Here is a 26,849-nt window from a genome sequence, read left to right on the forward strand (position 1 = left end):
TGACCTTCCCACCCCCTTGTTGATTTCCTAACTGGGTGCACAGACATGGTACATGTGGAGTCTGATGGTACCAGTATTCCCTGCTGTATCAAAGCAGAAATTGTTTCAAACATACCTTCATCTGCTTCTCTGGACATGGGGTACTGTTTTCCAAAACATGCTTGGTGTTAAACCGTAATCATATAGTGCCTCCTTATTATGAATATTGGCCTACGCCCATTCGCGTTATGCAGAAAACTGCGTTTGCAAAGTTTCGATTTTGGGTTAATTTTGCCGCCATTTTAAGACTCATTTGCCATTTTGATTTTAACTCATGTTCTTTGTTCTAAAATGGTGGACTGTGTTTTCGACTTGCAGTCGAGGCAAATGACCTTTGAGTTTCGTTAATGTTTAGGTTGACCGAGAGCCGACTGTTTAACCTATGTAAAGAAACCTTGCCCTTCATACGAACTGCTGTTCAAGTGTTGTCTGCGCTCTCAAGCCTTATCCTCGTATAAACACAGAAACAATGAAGAGTAAACTTCGATCGTATGCTCTAGCTGAACTGCATTGTAGTGACTCTTGGAATAAGGCTTACTGTGGATTCGAGAACCAACAGTACCATTGAATGTTCATGGACATGTAAACTTGTTTAATCCTTTGTATAATATTGTAACATCTGTCATGTGAACTAGGCACAAACTCTAGCCCGCAAATTATTAATCTGGAGAGAGGTTGGATGATATTGCTAAAATTGTATAAATATGTCTGTGTTTAGATGTCCAGCACTCTCACGACTCGCAGTGTCTGCTGGTACACACTGTGAGGTGTTGGGAGCCAGATAGCTATCTGTTTTGCTATTTCTTTGGTCTTTCAGATGGTGCCCGAATAGGGACCCTCAAGATTGATGCCACCTCGTTGACGAGAAGACGCGGCTATCGGACCGGGATCGGACTGTGGGAAAAAGGGGCCCCATTTGTATGAGACGCGATACCTCGACAGTACTGCACGAACTGATGCCAAAATCACCAACCACGAGGGTCCTTTGTCCTTTGCAATCTGATCAGACCTCCTAAGTCCTTTGTAATCAGGTGAGTCGTGCCCCGATTACTAAGTATCCTGATATTTGGTTGCAGTTTTGTCCTCATGAGCACAAACAATGTCAGGTAACACCAGTGATCTGACATGCCTGGGGAATTGTCTGTCTGTTTCAGGGGTTTATTCCACAGAGACAGACAATCTTTGGAATTTGGCTGACCGGTGAAGCAGGAGGGGTCACCGGCATGTACTATGTACTGTAAGTACGGCCTTGGTAGTATAGTATTCAATGATATTTGGCATGGACAAACTAGACATGCTTCTGAATTTCAGTGGCCAGTCAATGGCAGTTTTGAGATTGCCAGAATAAAGTATTTAGAGTCCATATTGTTAAAGAAAAAAGCTAGACCTGCAGCATTTGATGTAATTCAGAATTGGAAAAAAGAAGCTATGCAGCAACTTAAGAATAAAGAGAAGCATGCATGTCGTCATATGTCTAATTCAGAAAAGGCCTTACTGTATGATCAACAGAAACATTCAGAGTTTGTTAGAAACATGGATAGGGATTTTCATCTTAGTGTACAGAAAATATATCAGTCTAAAGATTTTCATGTCTCAGATGACCTGATTGATACACTTTCAAATGAACGTAGGCCTGGTGCCACTGCACCACCTCCTTATGTACCTCTTACTGCTGTTTTATCTCTACCTGCTGTTGCACCTCCACCCGTAGCTGTCCCTGTTCTTCCTGTTGTTCCTCCACCGCCAGCCGTTGCTCCTCTTCCTATTGATGCTTATCCTTCTGTATCTCCACCTTTACGGATTATTACTGTTCCTGTGATTTTGTCTTTGTTGCCAGCGATAGTGTCTCCACTACCTATTGTACAGGATTTGTCTACTCTCTCTTTCCCAAGCAGTTCTGCTCTGCTTGTTGCAGATGAAGGGGCAAGTGCTGAATCAAAAGTAGTGACTCGTAGTACAGTTTCTAAAGATAAGAAGAGAGAATTGTATGTATGGGCTAAGAAATGCATACAGAAAGGTGAAAAATCAGCTGTCTTAGCTACACCTCTTGATCTAGGAAGTATTCCCAAACAGAATGATTTATTGAAGGGATGGGAATACACTTGGCTGTAATGTGGAATAATTTGATGGATATGGATGTCCCACAAGGGTTGAGGGATTTGAATGTGTTAGCTTATTCAAGGGATACTGCAGAGAAAGTAAATGAGCATGTCGAGAGGGTTTTTGAGTTAAGGAGGGAGTTAGAACGGTTACAGAATGATGAAGCAGATGGTGATAGATTGGACGCTTTGTATGTACAGAAACGGTTCCTTCCTCCTTGTAAATCAACGAGTGAAGAGATGCGACTTTGCACAAGGGATGCGCTTAGATGGATTTCGGATGTGTCGATATCTCCCATGGTAGTATATGATACGTTTAGTCAGTATACTCCAGAAATGCAGAAGAAAGTGTTGCAGGTGATGGTAGAACACCTGCAGGATGAATGTATGAAGAAAAAGATTTGTTGTCCTGCAGATTTGATGATTATTTACAGAGAGCCTTTGCACCCGATACTGCTTCCACCACTTTAGCGATGGATCTGGCTTTATTGCTTAACAGGCGTTCAGAGTTGCCTACTACTCAGTTGCCTATGAAAGAGGTGCTCTGACATTTGTTCCTAAAGTTGAGATTGCAGCTAATGTTGCAAAAAGCGCAGCAGCCACTACTATTGAAGCTCACTATGTATCATATTTTGTTCATGTCCCGTTCTGCAGACAGGCAGTGAACACTATTAGGCAGTCAATTCCAGACATTAGGACAAATCCAACAGGGTTTTATAAAGAAATAGAATCTGTTTTGCATTTGTCAGTTTTTACCATAGGTGATATAGACTTATTGTTCCCTGTGATCCTACCTGCTGATTTATGGAAACAGATTAGGACTGTAGATGATCAAGCAGGAGTGGGTGACACGTGGGTTAACTTGCTGCGGTTGGAAAGCTGGTGAGAGACAACCGCAGGTGATACTGACATTGCCAGACAGAATAGTAACAAAATTAAAGCCTCTGGTTCCCGAAAGAAGAATTGTTTGGGACAAACTCACTGCTTGTACCCAAGGGAAATCTGAAGGTGCTGCCGAATTCTTTCATCGGTTCGAATAAGTATTTTCAGATTTCAGCAGACAGGATTTAAGCACTGAGTCAGGGAAAAGGTTGTTTGTGAATACATTTGTGCATGGATTCTTGCCTGATATCCAATCACAAATCATGACTTCCGAAAGTGCTTGGCAAGCTAAATCACATTTCGAAGTATTGCATATGGCTCAATATTGCGAAAATAGAGCCAATAATGAAAAAGGGAGGATTGAAAAGAACAAGGGAGACCTGAAAACGAAAGTATTGTTGCAACAGATAGTAAGAGGAACTAGAGGTGGGAATACACAGTTTTGAGGACAGTTTGTTCCACAAAGTAATACACAGTTGGGTCCTGTACACATGCACCAATGTGCTTATTGCAGACAAGAGGGTCATTGGTGAGCCCAATGCCCGATCCTTCAACAGAGATCGAATAACACATATGGTATCATGGGTAGACGATCCAGAGGCCGCCCTGGGGTAGGGGATCCTGGTCGAAGCCAGTTCGCTCAAAATCCACAGTCATTCTCGCAAGATAGTCAGCAACCTAGTATAGATAGTAGAAATATTTTTGATAACCCTTCAACTGCCTATCTTTCTGAGGATCTTGCCTTTGATGATATATTGTTTCGTTAGGACAGCCCGAAGCAGGGTCTGGAACCAGTACCTATTCACGTTGATCAAAAAGGGCGCTATGTTAAAATGAAAGTGGGGAATAGGAAGCATCTATTTAGGATAGATACAGGAGCACAGAAGTGTTCAATTGATCATTCACGGGTTCCAGATATTCCACTGTCAGGGCAGAATAATGTTTCTATATGGTTTTCTGGCACGCCAGTGGTTAGTACGGTTTCTCAGCCGGTACCGATTTCACTGGGGCCGTTCATAGATCACTGTCCATTGCTTCTAACAATGAATTGTGGTGAGAATTTGTTGGGGTTGAATCTGTTGAAGGAAATAAATGCATTAATTCATTGTTCGTCTGGTGGAATGTGTTTGAGGATTTCACCCCAGCAATATTATGCCTCACAGTTTTTGACTAGACCATTAACGCCTGAATTTAGTAAAGTTCCGGCATGTTTATGGGCGGTTGACGACAATGATGTTGACATTTTGCAAATTGAACCTGTCAAAATTGTTTTGAAGCCAGGAGCTAGGTTGCCACATATTACACAATATAAGATTTCAGTTGATGGTGAGCAAGCTCTGAAGAGCATAGTTTCTGATTTTGTCCATCGTGGAGTAATCGAGGAAATTGCAGTAAGTTTGTGCAATAGCCCAATTTTACCGGTGTATAAGAAAGGGGATAATGTGATTCCTTCCAGTTTTATTATTGTTTTGCGTGCTATCAATAAGATTGTTGCTCCACAATTTCCAATTATGCCTGAGGTAACCACGATATTAACAATGATCCCAGCTTCTGCTACTCATTTCAGTATGGTGGATCTTAAGAATGCCTTCTTTAGTATTCCCGTACACATGGATAGTAGATATTTGTTTGCGTTCAACCTAGGGGGACGTTCGTTTACATTCACTCGTGTGCCACAAGGGTACACGGAGAGTCTGAGCATTTACAGTAGGGCTCTGAAAGAGCAGCTCGATACACTTGAGTTGCCTCCCTCTTGTACATTACTGCAGTACGTTGATGATCTTCTCTTAGCTGTGGACTCAGAAATTGCTTGCAAAGAGGGTACCGTGTTGTTGCTTATTCATCTAGCAGAGCAGGGGCATAAAGCTTCATTGAAAAGTTTCAGTATTGTCGACAGGAGGTCACCTATCTAGGCTATCTCCTGTCAAAGGAGGGAAGAAGACTGACACCTGAACAGATAAAAAGCATCTCTAGCATGTCTGTCCCAAATACAGAGAAAGAGGTCAGAGCCTTGATAGGAATAGCTTCTTGCTGTAGACAGAGGTTCCCTAATTTTTCACTAGTGATAAAACCAATGTTGGCATTGACAAAGAAGGGCATTTCTTTGCCATTACCGTGGAACTTGGAACACCAGAAAGCTTTTGATCTTCTCAAGACTGCACTGTGTTCTGCACCAGTTTTGGGCACACCAAATTATGACAAGGCCTTTGTGTTATATGTGCATGAATGTGATGGATGTGCTTTGGCTGTGTTAACGCAGGAACATGGGGGGAAGAATAGACTGTGCGGTTATTTTTCCTCCACACTTGATCCTGTAGCATGCGCTTTCCTGAGATGTTTGAGAGCTGTCACTGCTGCTGCTGTGTCCGTAAAACAATGTGAGGCTATGGTTTTAGGTCACTCTTTAACCGTGATGGTACCCCACTTCGTAGACGTTCTATTAAATAGAATACAAATGTAACACCTTACTTCCGCACGATTAACAAGATACAAACTGATCCTATTTGCACCTCATTTTCAAATTAAGAGGTGTTGCATATTGAATCCGGCTGAATTATTGCCTCTTCCGCAAGACATTGCTTGTTGTGACGAAATGTCACATGACTGCCTCTATACCACAGAGCAAGAAGCCAAAGGCAGAATTGACTTAAATGATAAACCATTGAAAGATTCACAAGGGGAGCTTTTTTGCGATGGCTCCTGCTTCAAACTTTCGGATGGCACATCCACTGCTGCTTATGCCATCACTACATTAAGCACGATTGTGGAAACCAAGAGAATCTCGCATAACTTTGCGCAGGCCGCAGAGATTATTGCATTGACTCGAGCGTGTGAACTTTCCTAAGGGCTTAGAGTACATTTATTTACTGATAGCCAGTATGCCTTTGGGGTGGCTCACAGCTTCGGTAGACCAGGGCAGAAGAAGCTTTCTTGACCTCACACGGAATTAAAATCCAACATGGTACCTTGATAGTTCAGCTACTCTCAGCAATTGCGCTTCCTACTCAATTAGCATTCATGAAATGTGCCGCACATCAGAAGGTAACAGATGATGTAGGGAGAGGAAACACCTTTGCTGACAGGATAGCTAAACAGACTGCCACTGATTTATATTCAGAAATGTATGTAACAAAAGAAGCTACAAATACCTGTATAATAGATGAGGGAATTGCTATGATAAAACATATTCAAGCTGATACCACTCCAGAAGAATTTAAACACTGGGCTGAGGGTTTAGCAAGTTTGGATGAGGAAGGTTGTTGGGTGGACAACGAAAAGGAAAGATGGATGCTACCCGATGTTTATGTCACCGCCATGGTTACAATGGCTCATGGTCCTCATGGTCCTACGCATAAATGTGCTAGGAAAATCTGTAAATTGTTAGAACCTGTTTGGGTAAATGTAAATATTTCAAAAACTGCTGAGTGTTTGGTCCAAAACTGTATGGTATGCTTACAGCATAATTTGCAGAAGGGTACAATGACACAGAGAGGTCGTTTTAGTCCCCCCTCTGCGCCTTTTGAGGTAATACATTTTGACTTCATTGAAATGGAACGCTGCTTCAACTACAAGTATGTTCTCGTAGTCATTTGTGCCTTTAGCAAGTGGTTTGAAGCCTTCCCTGTGAAAGATGCCACAGCAATGACAAAGGCGAAAACCATGCTTAAGGAATATTTTCCTAGGTTTGGTTTGCCGAGAGTCATCTGGTCGGACAAAGGTCCACATTTTATCGCTGTAGTTATCCTGCAAGTATGCGCAGGATTGCAGATCGATAAACGGTTCCATTCCGCTAGACACGCTCAGAGTGCCGGACTTGTAGAATGCCATAATGGTATCCTAAAGAACATGTTAGCCAAAGTCTGCGCTAGCAGAAACCTGAAATGCGCCAGACACCTTAACAGTAGTTTTACTGTCCATGCCGACAACCCCAAAGACTAGAACTGGACTCTCCCAATACGAGATTGTGATGTGGAGGCCAGCTAAAATTTGGAACCTACCAAAACCCAAAATACTGAAAGACGTGAAGAATTTGCTTCTTGCTGAATACTGTGACCAGTTAACTCAAAACTTGTATTTGATTTATCAACAGGTGTGAGAAGCCCTCCCAATACGAAGGGCCAGGTCATCGACTTCGACCTGGGCACTGGGTGCTTACAAAAGCTTTCGAAACAGCATCCTGTCTCGCACCACGCTGGAGAGGAAAGTACCAGGTCATGTTGGCCACACAGACCGCCGTACGAGTAGCAGGAAAGCAACACTGGATACACGCGACACATGTCAAGAAAATACCTTTTCCTTTGCCACTCGACAAAGAAGAAAAGAAGAAAACTATTTGTTCTGCTTCGCGTAATAAGCTTGTTTTGAACAACACCAAGGGTGTCTCGGAGATTCTTCCTGAGCCCGTGGGGCCTGGGAGACTGCAGCTTTGTCTTTGAATTCTCCTTCTGATCTTTCTGCACCCTTGAGCAATCTTGCTCCTGTTTCACCACTTCCACCAGGAAGCAACAACACTCTGTTCGCAGATCACACCGTCCGTGGAGTCTTGAGGTACGATCTATCTGCGTCCAAGGCACTAGACTTACAGCACAGCACAGCTGTGACCATGAGGAATCACTGTTGAGCCAGTCCCTTGCCACTCTCTCACTGAAACATAAGTAAGTGGTCGGGACTGGCAAAGTCACCTTCAAGGAAGATAAGCCATGTGGTCAGGAGATCACCAATGAACGAACTGAAAGAGTCTGTTGCAGAAACCTTTCAAAATGAACTTTGAGGAACAATGCCCGTCGCTAACTCTACTCATACGAAGCAACCGATCGGTCTTGTGGCTAACAAAGACATTGAGCATCAAAAATCATGGTCCTTGAGGACTTAACGTTTTCTTGTGTTAATGTTAACTGGTCTAACAGTTGTATTTGCATTTGGGTTTTGGTATATTGAGGGGGTGCGTCCACTTGAGACTTTGTTACCTACCGAGCGTGTTTCCTACTATGTCTTCACCTTTCATGCATCTGCGTACTCTACCTTCTAGGGATTCCCAACACAGACAGAGTTACCACAATAATACACTTCTATTAATTATGAATGCGACCCATGAGATTCTAAATAGAACAAATTGCTGGATATGTTTGCATTTGCCACAGCATGGGGAAAAAGGGTTGGGCTGGTATATTCATCCGATTCCTTTGAGTACTGCATGCTACGCCTCTCTAAGAGCACTATTCTTTGGTCGTTGGAATGATAGCATCTCTGGGAACTTCAATGGGACAAAGTTGGATGAATTTGAAAGACGAGTGCTGACGCCTCTGGGATGTTCCCTTTTTGCGAATAGGAGCAAACTCAATGTTGCTTCTATTAGGACTTCCGATAGACTTTCTAGACCTTTCCAATTGTTGATTTCTTTCAAGATGGCTCCTGTGTGCAACCAGGATGCCATGCCTCCTTCTTATACTATCAATCATAGCCCAAACTCTGTTTCCTTCTGCTTACAAAGAGATGGTTCTCAGCCAATGGGTACTTTTAAGGGTTGTACCAATATTGCAAATCTGACTAGTGAGGACAGACCTTTGTACATAGGCAATCCCGTTTATTTTATTTGTGGCAATGAAGCTTATCCTTGGTTACCTAGAGATTGGCAGGGTACTTATTTGGGTGTCTTGCTACCAGGTGTATTTGTAGCCAGCACCTCTGAGGTCTCTAGAGCTCGTCCAAGGTGGGACGAGAAAGTGATACTCCTTCTCAGGTCATGGGTGATGTAGCAAAATCTTTTGCACCATTTGGTGGACAGATCATGAAGGATATTAGGAGACTGGCAAGAGTATTGGAGAGAACCATGAACACAACCACTGACATACTATACAATATGACTTTGGAACAGAAAGCAATTAGATTAGTGGCTCTACAGAACAGGATGGTGTTAGACATCATCCTAGCTGAGCGTGGTGGAGTATGTAAATTGGTGGGATCTGCTTGTTGTGTTTTTGTGCCTGACTCCTCCCCTACCATATTCAAGGCAATACAAAATCTGCACGTCCTAAGTACATAAGTACATGTTCCCGAGGGAAATTGGGATCTTAGTGCTTGGTTCTAGGACTCTTTACGGTCTTGGGGATGGAAGCTCTATTCAGTCTTAGTGACAATACTTGGAATAAATGTTTTCCGGGAAAACCCAAAAGTGTTTCTATTCCCTGGTGTTTTCTATCTGTGTTGCTAAAGGATTGAATTAAGTGCATTGCCTACCTTCCTATTTTTTATTGTCACCACACTGGGGATTGCTGCCCCATATGTTAAAAAGTGTGTGATTTTCCTGAATTTCTAAATATATAAATAAATATTACCTTTACCCACCAGCCTGGTTCCCGGTCCATTGTTACCCGGGGTATTTGAAAAGGGGGTGTGATATGAGTGGTGTATCTCTCAAATATTGAACCTATATATATGAAAAAAATAAGCATTTCAGTTGTGCGCTGAATACTAGGCTAATACCAGGGTGTATCACCTGATTGAAATCCTTAACAAGTGGTTAAGGAAACATATATACCTATATTCTGTATAAGTGTTAGTAACATCCTTGGCTGCCCTTTCTCTGGTAGGCACGCCTTAAACACCTTCTAACTACATCAAATACAGATAATAGCATAATGCCAACAGCGGATAGGCTTCTTCAACAATGTTTAGTACATCATTACTTAGACCCTCATGATTGGTTGGCACTCTTTCCCAACCTTGGACATTCAGCGCGTTAGCAGCACGTAAGCAACAAAACCCAGGTGCAGGTGAACAACATCAGATAACTGCCTTTCTTAGCTAATTAGCCTACCATCTCTCATCAGTTAGGCCCTAAGCCATGGCTTATGTTTTGTAGTTGACCTTGCTGGCTGTTTTTTCTTCTGAACATTCAAGGGAGTGAAGGTACATTGCTATCTTCTTCTGGAGCGTTCTGGATAGGTCTTGTTTTCTGATCTTACACCACGTGTGAAGAGACCATTAATTAGTCCATTATATCATTCTATTTAGTGCTATTTGTTTCAATCATATTGGGTGTTATTACCACTTTTGGCCTCTGGTGACTTGATTGCTCCATCTTGCATGCACTTTCTGCATTTTTGATTGTTTAATAGTTGACACTCATCATTATTCACTCCTTTACTTAATCTAAGACAAATATGCCTTACGCACATGGTTTATCACCTTCGACTCCTTTCATTCCTCGCAGTTGCTTCCTGCTGTGGCATGCTTGATCCTACGCCAGGCAAATGTCCTTTGTTCTCAGGTGAAGCTGTACTTGAGCGCCTGTCAGCCCTGCAGTCTTGGTCTCCTCGAAAATTCTTGCTTGCTATTATACAATGGCAACATCCATTTTCTTAATATGGCTTCTTTACTCGTACTATATTTCTTACTTTAGCAAGCTTCTACGTTGTCTTATCTACCGTTAAACATCTACTACATCTCTTGTCACATATATGTTTACTTCATTGCTTTGTGACATCACTTCTCTTCTGTCCAACTTTAGTTATAGTTCTTCTATGTCCATTCATGTCTGCCAACTCATGTCTAGCATCCCAGTTCGAGGGTACATTCGATATGGATGTCTGAGAGCATAATGTCTCTCATACCTTGTCACGGTTCCCCCTACTGTCTCGGTTTCATCTTCAGATTACGATACTCTCATCTTACCCTCTTCCTGGCAAAAACGTGAGCTTCACTCTTCCTGGCTCCGGGCCTACCTGTTCCTACAGAGTTGGAGGTTGCCATGGCGATTGGCCATTCATAGAGTATGTTTACGCCACCTTGCCATGCTGCGTTCCATCTCTGCTTAGCTTGTGGTTCAATCATCATGTGACCTGCTGCATCGCTCCATGATATAAGGTCCACCCACAGTCATTCCTATAAGACGCCTTTGTTTCAGTAAGCACACTGCTTCTGATTGAAATTAGTGTCTTGTTTGTTTCCTGCTTACTGTATCGTTCCAATCCTGATCTTCGTGTTCCCGGACTTCTATTTCTTGCTGATTCTGCCCTTTTTTCTGACTACCACAACGACGAACCTCTTCCCTGCTTTACGGATTGCCTCTGCGTTACGTAATTGTCCTGTTCTCTGAGCTCATGGTAACAAACCTCCTTGCTTGCTTGACAGATTGCCTTGGTTCTACGCCCTTGTTTTGTTTGCCTGCTATTAGTCTCAGTTCACCGGTTCCCATTACTTCCCCCTTCCTACTCCACTACTTTCTTCCCTCTACCGGGAATTGCCCTCACGTTCTCTGAACTAATTTATGAACAATATGCAGTTTAGTGCACCATCCCGTTAGTAGCGTGTCCTTGTGCTGCCCGTGTTGTAGCTCCATACTAACCTTTCCTTCCATGTCGCTGTTTCCTCCTTCAAAGTTACCCTTCACAAAAAATGTGGTAAAACCTTGTACTGCTTACTACATTCCGGATTCTTCCAATGTGCATAATAGTTGGTTGATGAGACCTCGGCTTTCTGTTACTTACGGGTAATATCAGAGGGGGAAGGCGAATCCGACAACCAGAGAATCATACCAGCCAGTGACTACCCTGATAAGGTAAGTTGTCAAACCACGCCTTTCTTTTCTTGTTGGTTCTCATGGTTCATACTGAAAACCTGCCCCTTTCTTTTGCAGCCTGGCAAACCTCTGGGGTTGTTCATGTTTCCTTCCTGCTCTTTCAATTGATTTACTCCTCTGTTTTTGTTGTGCCTTAAACAAATAGAGAGGTGTATCACTGGAAAGGTCACCCTCATTGAGGAGACTTGAATCAGGATTGGTTCAAGTTTCATTACACCTCAAATCCTCTCCACAAGTTTTGGGGCCCTGCTTGGTGAGTAATGATGGTCCTATTGTTCAGCACTGATCACTGACATACCTTCAATGTGGTAATGGGATGATACCAGGTGTTATGCCCAATGCTTTGTTGCTGTTCTTCCAGTATGACGGATGTGAGGGGGTGGGCTCTATAGATGATGTGTATACATGCCTCTCAAAAGAAGGGCCTCAGATGGCTGTGAAAACATGGGTGGTACACTGTGTGTTCTCACCCTTTTTTCTAGCCACCTGTTTGGCTGGGTATTCTTCCCTGGGTAAGAACTCTCTTTTCCTCTCCTTATTATTATAAGGACTGCAGCTGTGAATCAAGTTTCAGTAAAACCGTGGGACCCATGACCAAACAGGGTAGCCATTTCTGAATGTGATGGTGGCTGGAGCCCTGCCTATCTCTAAATCCATACCACTATCATGCTATTATAACTGTTCATTTAATAATATATTGTAAATAGTTACATGTAAGTGATTGGCATCCAAAGCTAGAGAGTGTACCCCAGAGATTAGCCAAGAAATGATAAGGTGAGGGCAAATGCAACCAACACTTGCACCTGTGGGCAACCTTCATACATCTGAGCTATGTGTCTACTATGCCTGCAAGACACTACACAACATAGAATGGGTACTATTTGTTTTGTTTCCTTACTTACTAAAGCTACCTAATATATTTCTCAATATATATGATCTATACCTGTATTTCACAGAGAAGAAGATATCTGACATGTACCAAGAAGTCAAAGTGTAATCTAAACTAAATCATTGCAGACTCATCATGAAGAAGAATATAAGCAAAACACAAGAAACATTAGAAGTGTCAAATACAAAAATCAAAGCAGTAGATGATGTTGTGCAATTGAAACTATGTTTATAATTCTTCTGTGCCACCATTCTAGCCAGTTCAGGCAAAGCAAATCTCCCTCTCCTTTGCCCTCAACATGGTACATGTCAATCTGGCTTGGGTAGGCAGAAGGTGGTACAGTGCTAGATGGAGCAGCTCCTGATTCTTCCTTCTTAACACTGGTGTCTATTAGTGTTATGCCATGATCTACCCCAGTACCTGGGCCTTCAGTAACCTCAGCTCTGACTGTGATTGCAACCTCAATTCCAATGTATTCATTTTCTGTGTCGGTTACTATAAATCTCACTGTTGGCACTTCCCAATCTTCAGGGGGTCTGCAGCTTGGACAGCATGGCGATCAATGTTTCAGGAGGTATTGAAGTAGCAGATTTCATGGTTGGGGGTAGACATCATTCACCATTCTCTATAATCAAGAACAGAAACGGCAATACCCATCCATAGCACAGCTAACAGCAGAAACACAAGGACAGTTGCCAGACATTCCACTTCAACAACCTGTGAGGGAAAACTGCATAATCCCATTCCTTGCACTAGTCCCAGAGCAAGAACAAGAAGAATCTACATCACGGTCTGCAAATACTGGCACTTTCCGTGAACAGGGGAGGGGAAACGTGTAGCACTAAAAGGCAGTAAATGTGTTCATAACAAGAAAATGTGGGTGTCAAAACATATTGTCTCCTTTTAGATATTTATGGAAAAACACATAGTTTCATGAACACTGTAGAACAAGAGAAGAACCAGACACACCAGACCATCATGATTACCTATTGGGAATTATTAAGAGTGTGGCCACAAAAGAACACAGAGGTTCAAAAGGAAAACATCCTGAAGAACATATAAATAAATGAGAGCAAAAACATATTGCTGTTTAAAAAAAAAAGCCATTGAGAAAAGCAAGAGGCCCTTTGTAATTATTTATTTTTGTAAAGTATCTCAGAGGAACAGAATTTGGGCTGATATTAATGATCTGTTGATAGAAGAATAGTTTGCCAAGAACTGCAAAAATGAATCCATTCAATCAAATGCACTACTTATGTAGAGATTGCACACATACGCACTTTCATATGTTACCGAATCGAAAATGTTACTGTGTTGTTTTACTGAAGGGATTTGTTGATGTACCACAAAATATACTGGTTTTGTTTTTGAGAATGGTTAGGGGACAGAACTTGCCTCTGCCTTGGACTCTCAGTCTTCACCTCACTAGCAGAGGATTTTGACTTACATGTTTGTTTCAAGGTGAATCAAATAAGTGGTGGGAGATGCCTTCTTTTAAAGGAAAATGCCCGCAGCTGATCGTTCTAAAGGCTGCCTTCATTAGGGGTCCAATCCTTGTTCTTACAAGGAGTTGACTTTGTCTTTTGACATCACACCCTGGGTACTTTGTGCTTAAGAAAGTGGAGGGGACAGGAAGACAAAAAAACGGAGGCAGAGAGAAAGCAGATAATGGAATCTTCCTCTAGCTTTAATGGGCTAGCTCTGTCTGCACTAGCCCCATTACCTTCACTTCTCAATAGAATCAAAGGCCTTCAGCTATGCAGTGCCCTGCTGTGAGGCCAAGCCTTTTATGAATATTTGTCCCTTTGATTCATGTTTCCAGGTCTGCTTCCATTTGAGCGGCTGTCTTCTGGGGGAGGGTGTTACTTGCCCTCACAAAAGGAACAAGGAGAGGCAAACCCCAAGGCTGCAGTCCTTCCAGCAGTGGCAAGGACAGCTTTGTCTGGGAAGAATACACATAATCATTTCACATAATCCTTTCACTGCTGAGCTGGGCTCACAGGTCTGACACATGTTTGACACCAAGAAGCTGCACCTGTGATAATTATGAGAAATTCCATTCGTTAAGATTTGAATATTTTTTCAGAATACTGCAAGCATCTTCCAAGAAAATAGGCTGTGCCCACTCACCTCGGCTTAATAATTATGAGAAATGCCATTCACCGTGCCATAACTCAGGTATGTGTAATATTTAAGGAATAGCTAGCACCAAACCAGTAAACTCACAATTATAGAGTTTTGGTATAGGGGTGCCTGTCTTATATTCAGCCCCCGTGTTGCATAGCAACATGGGCTGTCACTGCTGCTATCAAGTGGGATCTGTGACCTCTGAACCTGCTCTCTGACACTGGTAATGCAGGCACTGCAGATCAGAGGACTGATGCAGAAGGGCACAGGTACGCAACATTTTTTAGGAATTGGGCATATGAAAGGAGAAGCTGAATGGCAGATTAACCTTCCAGGGATCGAATTGCCATTGTTCTTTCATTGTATTAATATAAATGAAAAAAGCCAGGGCTTTTACATCCATCACAACAATGTTTAGGTGCATAGTCAAAAATCCAATTGGTGAAATTAATTAAAGCAAGTCGGGCGAAACAGTGGACAACAAGCTGGTTTACCTATGAATCTAGAGAACTAGCTAGATTTGGTAAACAAAGATCAGAAAGATAATACTTTCTCTTAGGATAAAAAGCACCTAAAGCTGCTACAAAGGGCAGACACACTTCTTGACCGATCCAATGTCCATAACATCTCAAACCACAGCTCTGATATAACATTTCACATAAACTACCAAAAAGGAAAATTATGGTTTAGCACATCTCCGAGTAGACTTACACGCCTTCAGCAATTTCCCGAACAGGATGTGGAGATATGAACCTAATATAAAAGAGGAGAATCAAAGACATGAAGGAAAATATGACATTTATGCGGCATAATGGTCTGTAGGATGTCTTAGGTGTGGATATTTAATATTACTAGAATTCTAAGGACAGTTCTAAGAGGATAGTTAGATAAAGAGGATAGTTAGAATGTCAGTCCTCCTGCTTTTACCCAATATGATAGGCGTAACTATTACCTAGTTTAATGCAACTCAGCATATCAACAACGGAAGGCATGAGGGTAGAGTAGCACTGCAGGTATACACACGCGTGAAAAGTGTCATCTACAAAACAACTAGAGTGTTATGATTTTGGTGCGATCTACATAAAGTGATCTAGCCAGACAAACACGCTCTGCAGTACAATGTGGCCTAGTCGTTTCAGCCATTTCCCTTTAATGTTACCAGCCCCATGGAAACTTTAACCAATCCACATCACGTGATTATTATATTGGTGAAAATGTTTGTCTAGATATTGGTATTTTATCAGTCTATCAGCTTATTGTGTTGTTGATAATGAATGTTTAGCTGTTGGTATTTTTAACCAGTCGTATTTATATTTAATATTGGTAATGCTGTTTCTAAGCTCTATTATCAAGGAACAGCTTTAAGGGCCTGATTCATGGAAGTCTTTTAGAATGGCGCAATTCCATAGGAAAATGTTTCATGAATCAGGTGTCCCAAAAAGAAAGCTCTGTTGGCAAGGTGATGCATTTAAGTGAGTTTTGCATAATTTTAATTGAAATGCATGTTTCTTAAGATAGAAACAGTATAAATGATGATGTACACGTTTCTCTTGGGAAATATAAAGACAATATGCTTAGCTAAATTAAGAATGCACAGCCTTGGATTACATTTTTTTATGGACTCTCCATTACCTTTTGGTCCTTATTGAAGACACGCAGCTTTGAGTTTTCCGCTGATTGAGTCAAATTGATTTTAAATCCCGGATTTCACTGGAGAATTCGCTGGAATGTGTCCTATTTATGCCCTATATTCGGGATAATCCCGGGAGTAACAGCCATTCATGCGATGAAAACCCACTGTTCCAAAAAAAGCCCGAAGGTCTGTCATCTCTCCCAGTGAAGTCACTTCATTAAATACTTTACAACTTGCACGGGGCTTGCAATGTTTAAGTTACAAAATTACTATCCTGACAGGTTCGAACAATAAAAGAGCCCCATTATTGTGCGAAGGCTTTCTCAGAGGCCGGGGCTGTAACACATACTTCTCTTCATATTGTGGCACCTGCACGATAAACCGAATCTTTTCAGCAGATGTCATTCGCACTGGTTCTCCATGTCTCGGGTCACAGAACTGCAGCCTGCTCCTTCAGGGCTCTGGACAATACCCAGTCATCAGATTACACCTGGGCCCAGCCACTGCAGCTCTGCAAAGCCTTCTTTTACTGTTTACATCTGATAAACACATCTCGCGAGGTGTTGTCCAAACAGACCTCTTATGAAAGGAAACTCTCATTATAAAAGAAGCACTACATTTGGGGCGAGTAGGGCAAATAGGCAAGGAGAACGGGTTGATTTCTCCAGGTACAGTAAAAGAGCTCTACTTTGCAATGCTGGGTGTCGCGTGGTAAATAATTCACCCAAGGGGACAGAATTTTTGGGGCAATTTCCCCACCCGTTTCTCTATAGAGTTCACGCAATGGGGACTTTTCACACTTCCTTACCATGTTCCCTATGTGGGAGAAACGCTTTGTTTCTTAGCAAATCCTACTTAAAACACCATTTTTTATTCCAATCTAGCTTAACCCTGACATCGTTTTCATTTCATTGGGTCACATTTTAATTGTCTTTTCAAATAGTACAATTTTCAGTTTGGCCCATGCTGTTTTGCTGTTTTAGCAAATCAAGGCGATATATACATTAGAAACTTTAGTGCTTTAATGTACACATTTTTCTAAATGTATACATTGCCCTGTGTTCATTTTTGATTGTGAGTGGGAAGTCAATGGACAGGCACACTTTTTCCTCTAGACTTCTTAAAAAGAGTTTTAAAGATGGGCTAAAAGTCGCTACCTACCTCCACTAGTTCCAGAAAACCTTGATTTCATGTTATGGCTACATAATGCAGCTCTGGATTAACTAAGCATGTGTTCAATTCATCTATTTGTTTTTGCCATTGTTGGATGGGCCAAAATCCGAAAAACTACTGTAAAAGAGTGCCAACACTCATTCCTCATTGGTTATTTTAAATCTCTAGCTTCGATTGAACTTGTGTGGCCTTTTGGCTAGAAAGCACAAACAGCACCTACTGTTTTCCTATCCAGTAGTGAATAATCTGTCTACTGGAATCACCAGCCTATCACATTACAAAATGTCACAAAAAATAATTAAACGATAATTATGACCACCTTAAAAAAGAGGGCGAGACACCGACCCGTGTTTGGGGTTAGGTCAGTAATCTGGCCTATGAGGCAACATAAGCCTCCCTGGCCAATCAAAAACCACGAAGGGAGCTGCCGTAATAGAGAATAGAGCATATGGGCTGCTTTTCAGGCATTTATTAGCAAAATAATAAAACGAAAATAAAACCAGAGTCACTAGTAAAATCACACGTCTCTTCTTCATCCATGAGAAATGGAAGCACACTTTGCAGTGTTGCTCCCGTCCCCTAATTCAGGTAATTTGAAGCATATGGGTAAATCCCAAAGTCTAAATTGAAGTCTCACGGCATGGCTTCCCTTTAGACAATAACTCAATACATCAACAAAAAAGCCTATCCATTTACTCAACACTGGTGGACCAGATAACAAAATACAAATGTATTGCTTTGTTCACATTAATAACCTCAAAGAAAAAAATATAGTGTCAATCGATCTGGCTCTTCTTCACAGCTAGATAGAACTACAAGCATATAATTAATTATTCATATGCATACATCCTATTTACACACGTATCACTCTTTCAACACACTCTGTAACCACATTTACAATATATGCATATCCCATCAGTAATCTTCATTTAGCTAAGACCATTTACTATATCACAAGTCATCGTTTTATCATGCCCTATGTTACCCATTATTTCAGAAAATTACATTGGTTAGCTCTTTCCATGTGTTTCATAGTAGCAATGACCAGTCCGTTATACTTCACAGATGCCAAGAAAACTCACCATAGTTGTAAAGACTCGAAAGGCCTCATTACGAGTTGGGGGCGGTGTGGAACAAAAGTAGTGGAATTACCATATAATGCTGCATTCCCGCACCACCCAACTACACGTTTGGCAGAAAGTCAGAGGATTCACCTCCACCCATGAGCTGGAGATAAATTCATAGATTTTGTGCCGATTTTAGGCAGAATGACCGCACCGGAGATTCTGCGCAGTAATTCTGCCAAAAAAAAACCCCATAGAGTCCAATGGATTTATTCTGCTACCGCCACTTGTAATCTGACAGTCATTCCGCTGGACCAAGTGGCGGTAACGGAAATACAGTTTGCTGGTATCCTGATGGTTTTACCGCCAGGATACTGGTAAACTCGTAATGGCCCCCTCTGTAATAAAGTATTTCAAATTGATGGTCTAGCGGTGTGACTAATAGCCTGATTGGCTGTTCAATTAAGAATTACAGAGCTGGAATATTTTAATGTATTTCTTCGTATGTAAATAGTGTAGAAGTTGATCATCTCGCTAGTCCCTTTCCCCTGAAGAAATTCCAATTATATGTGATGATTGAAAGAACACAACATGTAGGGCTGGGAAGTATAACAGACTGATCATTGTCACTATGCAACAGATGATAAGCAGTAACCAATGTCGTTTTCAGAAATATTGGCTAACACAGGCTGTGATAAAATGATGACTTGTAATAGTAATGAAGATTACTAATGTGATATGTTTATATTGTAAATGCAGTTACAGAGTTTGTTGAAATAATGCAACTTGTGTAAATAGGATGTTTGTATGAACAATTAATGATATGCTTGTAGTTCTGTATAGATAGGAAGCAGAGAAACAATATATAGTGGACCAGTCGGTAGAGGGGTGATCTCTCATGCTATTATATGGTTGTTTTATAAATATTAACCAATGATTCAAATTATTTAATCAATGGTGTCAGACAATTTTTTTTAAAAATATGCAAAATACATTCTACAATTGTTTTCATTTATTTTTATAGCAATTTTATCAAATAACCTGTGTTGCTTCCAGGTTAATTCAATCACACCAAAGCTCACATTTCAAAATATACTACCACTCATTCAGTCTCATTCTTCATTCCATTCATACTTTCTATCTTCTCTCTCCAGCCCTATTTGGTTAGATATGACAGTTTTACTATTGTAATTTCTCCCTGGGTTCGGATGTGTTGCTCAGTCAACCCTTCTGTGTAGATGTTGATCTCACAGATTCAAAATGTCTACACGTGTTTCGGTTGTTCCTTAACCACTGTTAGGGTCTTCTCCATATAGCAACCTTCTTCAGGACCAACAGACAGCAGTTCTTCTATGTGCTGTAGTTTATGATAGGGTGAGCCATGGTCCCTACAAAACAAATAAAAACACTCTCAGTTCTGTGTCACCCCTCTCTTTATTTCATAATATAGTTAATATACAAGCACTGACTCATAACTAGTCATGATCTGACTCACCTGCACTTATCAATCGGTGCAGATGGTTCAGATGTAGATATGAATCCATATTTCTGTATGGGTCCTTGTTTCCCCAAGATGGCACGACCTAAAAGGTTGCGATACCCAAAATGTTAACTATTCAGTAAAGCATCTTGATCAGAAAACTTGATACAGCAGCTAGTTTATGTAAACCTGCTGTGAAACTTCGTGCTCTGTCTGCAGCCACTATGATGTGGGCATTCCTCTTCTGCAGAGTCTTTGATCTTCCCTTGTTTTTTGCTTCTGCCACTCTCAACTGGGTCTCATCCAGTGCCCTATGGAAAGGTGCAAAAGGCTTGGATAAATGCCTAGTATTTTGTTCCCTAGTTCGAGCTATATAGACATGGAGTCGTATTCCTATCTAGCGTCAGATTAGCATGCTCATGTGTGGATATCTACCATCCATTCGTTTTGGAAAAGTTATATACTGTATACTATCTTCCACTGTATCACTGCATTAAAATTCAAGTATTCATTTCATTTCTTTGACGTGCTCAAGATGACCTAACGCATGCCCCAGTAGCTAACGGTGCTCTAGCGTTCCCCAAAATGGCATATTTTGGCCTACATGTCTATACAGCTGCACACGCTGTGGTCTCGCTTGGTTGCATACAGAGACATGCGTGTAGCCTATCTAATGGGGACGCACATATCAAACTCACCCTTTTTCCACTTTATTTTTGCCACGCATGCTGATTCAACCTCATCTCACTGTAGCTCGGTACCTATACCGCAGCGTTTGTTTGTTTTTATTTTCTTCTGGTTGTGGTCATAGAAAAGGGACAAGTGTGTCTTTGTGACCATAATGGTCATAGAAGAAGGACTCTTTTGTCCATGTGGCCCGTATTTTCATATTTTATTCCATAGTGCCTCCTCTCGCGTCACAATTTCATCGTTTATTCACCACAGAACAGTCTAATGCCATGTAGATTCTTTCCTCCTTGTTCTTACAATATGGTTGTACCAAAATACCTATCCACTTTTACATTTACTATGTACACGGAAGAAAGACTCGTGTTCCCTCATCATGTTATATTGCAACACAGTAAAACATAAGATTTTTCATTCAGATTTTAAAGCCATACCAGTTTTTTACACCATTTCTTCTCAACTACATTATAATGGATAATAGTCACTCGGGGACAGAGGCAAAAGATTAGAGATTATTGACACAAAAACTCTTATACGAAAAAAGGTCTTGATAGATTCAGGTCAGCAGGCTAATGATGGAATGCCCGTAACGCAAAACACCCACTTCTAGGCATCTAGGGACGGGTCCACATTACAAGCCCTCTTCCTCCATCAAGATCAAAGCTATTCATTTCTGGGTAATTAGGTTGTTCCATTCCACAGCCACATGTGGGAACCTTTACTTGCTGCAGAACAAACCACCTGAGATCTGTATCTCTATGTCCCAGTTTGGTAAAATGGTCAACTAGGGGTTTGTCCTGGACTTTATTTCTCACGCATGATCTGTGCTCTCCTATGCGTTGTCGCACTTCTCTGGGGGTCTTCCCTACATAGAGTAGGTCACAAGAACACTTTATTATGTAGACTACATTTTTCGATCTACAGTTGGTATGTGCCTGTAATTTCCAACTGATTTTTCCATAGTTAAACTCAGTTCTCTTCTCAGTGAGTGGACATACCACACACCCCCCACATTTGTGGTGTCCCACTATTGGCGGCAGGCACATTGATTTTGGATAGTCTGTTCTCTGTTAGTCTCTTCATAGGTGTAAACCAATTTTTGTTGTAAGTTCTGGGTTTATTTTAATGCAAAGAGTGGTTTTTGTGATAAACTTCCCGGTTGTTCAATCAAATCCCAGTTCACATTGACAATACTCTTTATATCGTTACTAATTGGACTATATGTGGTTACACACACTATTCTTTCTTCTTTTTTTTTTCTTGCCTCGGTTTCAGGCACTCTTCTTGCGGGGTATTAGCCACCCTCTTCAAATTGTTATTTACCAATCTGTGGAGGTATCCCCTCTCCGCTGGTCTTGTTTTGAGTTGTCCTGCGTGTTCCACAAAGTATTCTTTCTTGGTACAGTTCCTGCGAATCGCCAGGAACTGTCCGTAGGGAAAGTTTTCTGTAAACCCTACAGGGTGGAAACTGGTAAAATGCAACAGTGTGTTCTTATCGGTTGGTTTCCTAAAGAGGCTGGTTGTTAACTTGTTTCCAGACATTTTAATTTTGAAGTCCAAAAAACTCACCTCTTCCATATTAAATTCTGAAGTGAATCTGATATGTGGGCCACAGTTATTGACTCAGTCAGTGAAAGTGTTTAGAATACTAGAGTCACCTCTACATATTAAGAAGATATCATATATGTATATATATATATATATATATATATATATATATATATATCTGTACCAGGTAACAAGACACTGGTATTGATCTGGTAGTTGTTTCAAAGTATTGTGAGGACCCAAGATATATTTATTTTCAAAATCTGCCATTAACAGATTCCACATCTGGGGCGAAAGTTGCCCCCATGCTCACTCCACGTTTTTGTTTATAGAGCTGAGTTTTAAACAAGAAAAATGTTTCTGTCATTGACAGACGTGCACATTTCTGAATGAATTCGGTCGGTGGACAGTGCGGGACTGTTCTTGTATCAAGAACATTTCCAGGTATTTCCAAACAGGGCATCTGTGGGATAGAAGTATATAACGATTCGACATCCATAGTTACAAGGATGTCTCCCATTCTTATACCTAGCCTTTCAGTGATTTTTATCATTTGTGTTGAATCTTTTACGTAAGAGGGCATCTTTTCTACAAAAGGTTTTAAGAAATATTCCACATAATTGGACAAGGGTTCCAGCAATGAATCGATTACTGACACGAAAGGTCTTCCAGGAGGGTTAGTTAGATGTTTATGCATCTTAGTTAAGATGTAAAAAGCTGCACATTTTGGATGTGCTTTGTTCAAAAAACGCTGTTCATCTTCACAGATCCACTTTTCTTTTTCTGCGTGAATAGTGAGGCTTTTTACCTCTTCTTGTAGTCTCTATTGTGGGATATATTGACCCACTCTGCTATGCTATGCGGCATTACCCTGCCAGTTCTGGGGAAAGGAACAGCAACAATGGTGGCGAAACCCTTGTACGTGCCAAAAACCTACGAAAAATGTGTGCCTCAGCACACAAAAACAAGGATGCACAACCTGCCACCCATGGTGCATGTGCAGTGGAATAGAGCACATCCTGCAGAAATGTGCTAGTGGGTACCATGACCAGCAAACAGAGTGCAGAGAGAAAAGCAGCACTTTGAAAATGAAACTCAAAAATGTGACTACAAATGACATTTGTTTTGTTCCCAAAAACTCCAAAATCCCTATAACACAACACTTTTCAACATTGGCAATCTTGCCTGCTGCTAAAAGTCATGTATCTAATGAAGCATTGTATACATACAAAGTCCTGATATGTAGAGCAAAACATTCATCAGAAAACTGGATTGTCTGAAAACTGACAGCCATGCCAAATCTGGGTGCGGTACCCTGGGCCCCCTGAATGACAGCTGCCAGAGGAGAACTGAGGAAGCTTCAATTTGACCTAAAACTAAAGGTCTACTGAATTAGCAAACATACACAGGATTGTTGCCAAGAAGGAATACATATTTTAGTTGTGTTTTTGATTCCACAGATTTTAAGGCCAAGGAAGAAATGTGTTTGTATCTGATGCAACAAATGTGGGTTTTGCTGGATTAAAAAAAAAAAGTTAATTAGCTTGGCTGAAGTTGCCAGGACTTGAAAAGCAGGTTTTTTCTCCCAGAAGGAATGCCTTCCCTCAGCAGAAACTCACAGGGAGGTGTTAATTGCGGGGTTTGAACAGAATCTGGTCTACAGAGGGAAAAGGAACAATGACCATCCTCCCACCCAGGACATTGAAGGTGTGAAAGGCCGTAAAACTGCTCCAGCACCGGAAACTCCTGGCTGACAGAAGCAAATTCCAAAGGAGGGAGCCGCCACATGCTTTAAGGAGTATCTGTGTTTGTATCTGATGCAACAAATGTGGGTTTTGCTGGATTAAAAAAAAAGTTAATTAGCTTGGCTGAAGTTGCCAGGACTTGAAAAGCAGGTTTTTTCTCCCAGAAGGAATGCCTTCCCTCAGCAGAAACTCACAGGGAGGTGTTAATTGCGGGGTTTGAACAGAATCTGGTCTACAGAGGGAAAAGGAACAATGACCATCCTCCCACCCAGGACATTGAAGGTGTGAAAGGCCATAAAACTGCTCCAGCACCGGAAACTCCTGGCTGACAGAAGCAAATTCCAAAGGAGGGAGCCGCCACATGCTTTAAGGAGTGACAAATACTGACCATTTGGTGTTAACAGGAGATGGAATGGACATTTTTAGAAGGTGTATAACTTATTATGAAAAGGGGTGCAAAATCTGAAAATTTATTATTACCCTCACATAGGTAAATAACAATTTGAAGAGGGTGGCTAATACCCCGCGAAAAGTGTGCCTGAAACCCAGGCAAGAAAAGAAAAAAGAAGAAAGAATAGTGTGCATAGCAACATATAATCCAATTAGTAACGATATAAAGAGAATCATCAATCGGAACTGGGATTTGAATAAACAACCGGTAAGTTTAGCACAAAAAAACTCTTTGCATTAAAAAATACCCAGAACCTATGACAAAAATTGGTGCACACCTACGAAGAGACCAGCAGAGAACAGACTATCCAAAATCAATGGGGTCTGCCGCCCATAGTGGGATACCACAAATGCGAGGGGTGCATGGTATGTTCACTCACTGAGAAAAGAACTGAGTTTAACTATGGAAAAATCAGTTGGAAATTATGGGCACATACCAACTTTAGATTGAAAAATGTAGTCCACATAATAACGTGTCCTTGTGACCTACTCTATGTAGGGAAGACCACCAGAGAAGTGCGACAACGCATAGGAGAGCACAGATTGTGCGTGAGAAATAAAGTCCAGGACAAACCCCCAGTTGACCCTTTTAATAAACTGGGACATAGAGATACAGATCTCAGGTGGTTTATTCTGCAGCAAGTAAAGGATCCCACTCGGGAGGAGATGTTGCCTCAATTCTTCATAAAATTGAACAAAAATGGATTTACACTCTTAACACAGTAAAACAAGGACTCAAAGTGGCTGTGGAATGGAACAACCTAATTACCCAGAAATTAATAGCTTTGATCTTGATGGAGGAAGAGAGTTTGTAATGTGGACCCCTCCCTAGATGCCTAGAAGTGGGTGTTTTGCGTTATGGGCATTCCATTATTAGCCTACTGGCCTGAATCTATCAAGGCCTTTTTTCGTATAAGAATTTTTGCGTCAATAATCTCTAATCTTTCGCTTCTGTCCCCGAGTGACTATTATAATGTAAACATTATAATGTAGTTGAGAATAAATTGGTGTAAAAAACTGGTATGGCTTTAAAATCCGAATAAAAATCTTATGTTTTACTGCATTGCAATATAACACGATGAGGGAACACGAGTTAAAGGCAAAACAAAAGACAAGTAAGAGTCTTTCTTCAGTGTCCATAGTGAATATAAAAGTGGATAGGTATTTTGGTACAACCATATTGTAAGAACAAGGAGGAAAGAATCTGCACAGCATTAGACTGTGCTGTGGTGAATAAACAATGACATTGTGGCGCGAGAGGAGGCACTATGGAATAAAATATGAAAATACTGGCCACATGGATGAAAGAGTCCTCTTTCTATGACCGTTCTGGTCACAAAGACACACTACTCCCTTTTCTATGACCACAACCGGAAGAAAATAAAAACAAACAAACACGGCAGCATAGTTACCGAGCTACAGTGAGATGAGGTTGAATCAGCACCCGCGCAAACAATAAAGCAGAAAAAGGGTGAGTTTGATATGCGCGTCCCCATAAGATAGGCTACACGCAAGTCTCTGTATGCAACCAAGCGAGGCCAGAGCGTGCGCAGCGGCGAACACATGTAGCCCAAAATATGCCATTTTGGGGAACGCTAGAGCACTGCTAGCAGCCGGGGCATGCGTTAGGTCATCTTGAGCATGTCAAAGAAATGAAATGAATACTTGAATCTGAATGTAGTGATACAGTTGAAGATAGTATACAGTATATATCTTTTGCAAAACGAATGGTTGGCAGACATCCTCCACACATGAGCATGTTAATCTGATGTTAGATAGGCATACGACTCCTTGTCTGTATAGCTCGAACAAGGGAACAAAATACTAGGCATTTGCCAGAGCTTTTTGCACCTCTCCATAGGGCACTGGATGAGACCCAGTTGAAAGTGGCAGAAGCTAAAAACCAGGGAAGACGAAAGACTCTGGAGAAGAGCATTGGCCACATTATAGTGGCTGCATACAGAGCACTAAAATTCACAGTAGGTTTACATAAATAAGCTGCTGTAACAAGTTTTCTGATCAATATGCTTTGCTGAAGAGTAAAAAGTTTGGGTATCGCAACCTTTTAGGTTGTGCCATCTTGGGGAAACAAGGACCCATACAGAAATATGGATTAATATCCACATCTGAATCATCGGCACCAATTGATAAGTGCAGGGAAGTCAGATCATGACTAGTTATGAGTCAGTGCTTGTATATTAACTATATTACAAAATGAAGAGAGGGGTGACAAAGAACTGAGAGTGTTTTTAATTGTTTTGTATGGACCATGGCACCCTATCATAAAAGACAGCACATAGAAGGACTGCTGTCTGTTCATCCTGAAGAAGGTTGCTATACGAAGAAGACCCTAACAGTGGTTAAGGAACAACCGAAACACGTGTAGATATTTTGAATCTGTGAGATTAACAACTAAACAGATGGGTTGACTGAGCAACATATCTGAACACAG

This window comes from Ambystoma mexicanum, chromosome 6q (genome assembly GCF_040938575.1).
Source record: "Ambystoma mexicanum isolate Mex_15411 chromosome 6q, UKY_AmexF1_1, whole genome shotgun sequence".
Classification (NCBI taxonomy): domain Eukaryota; kingdom Metazoa; phylum Chordata; class Amphibia; order Caudata; family Ambystomatidae; genus Ambystoma; species Ambystoma mexicanum.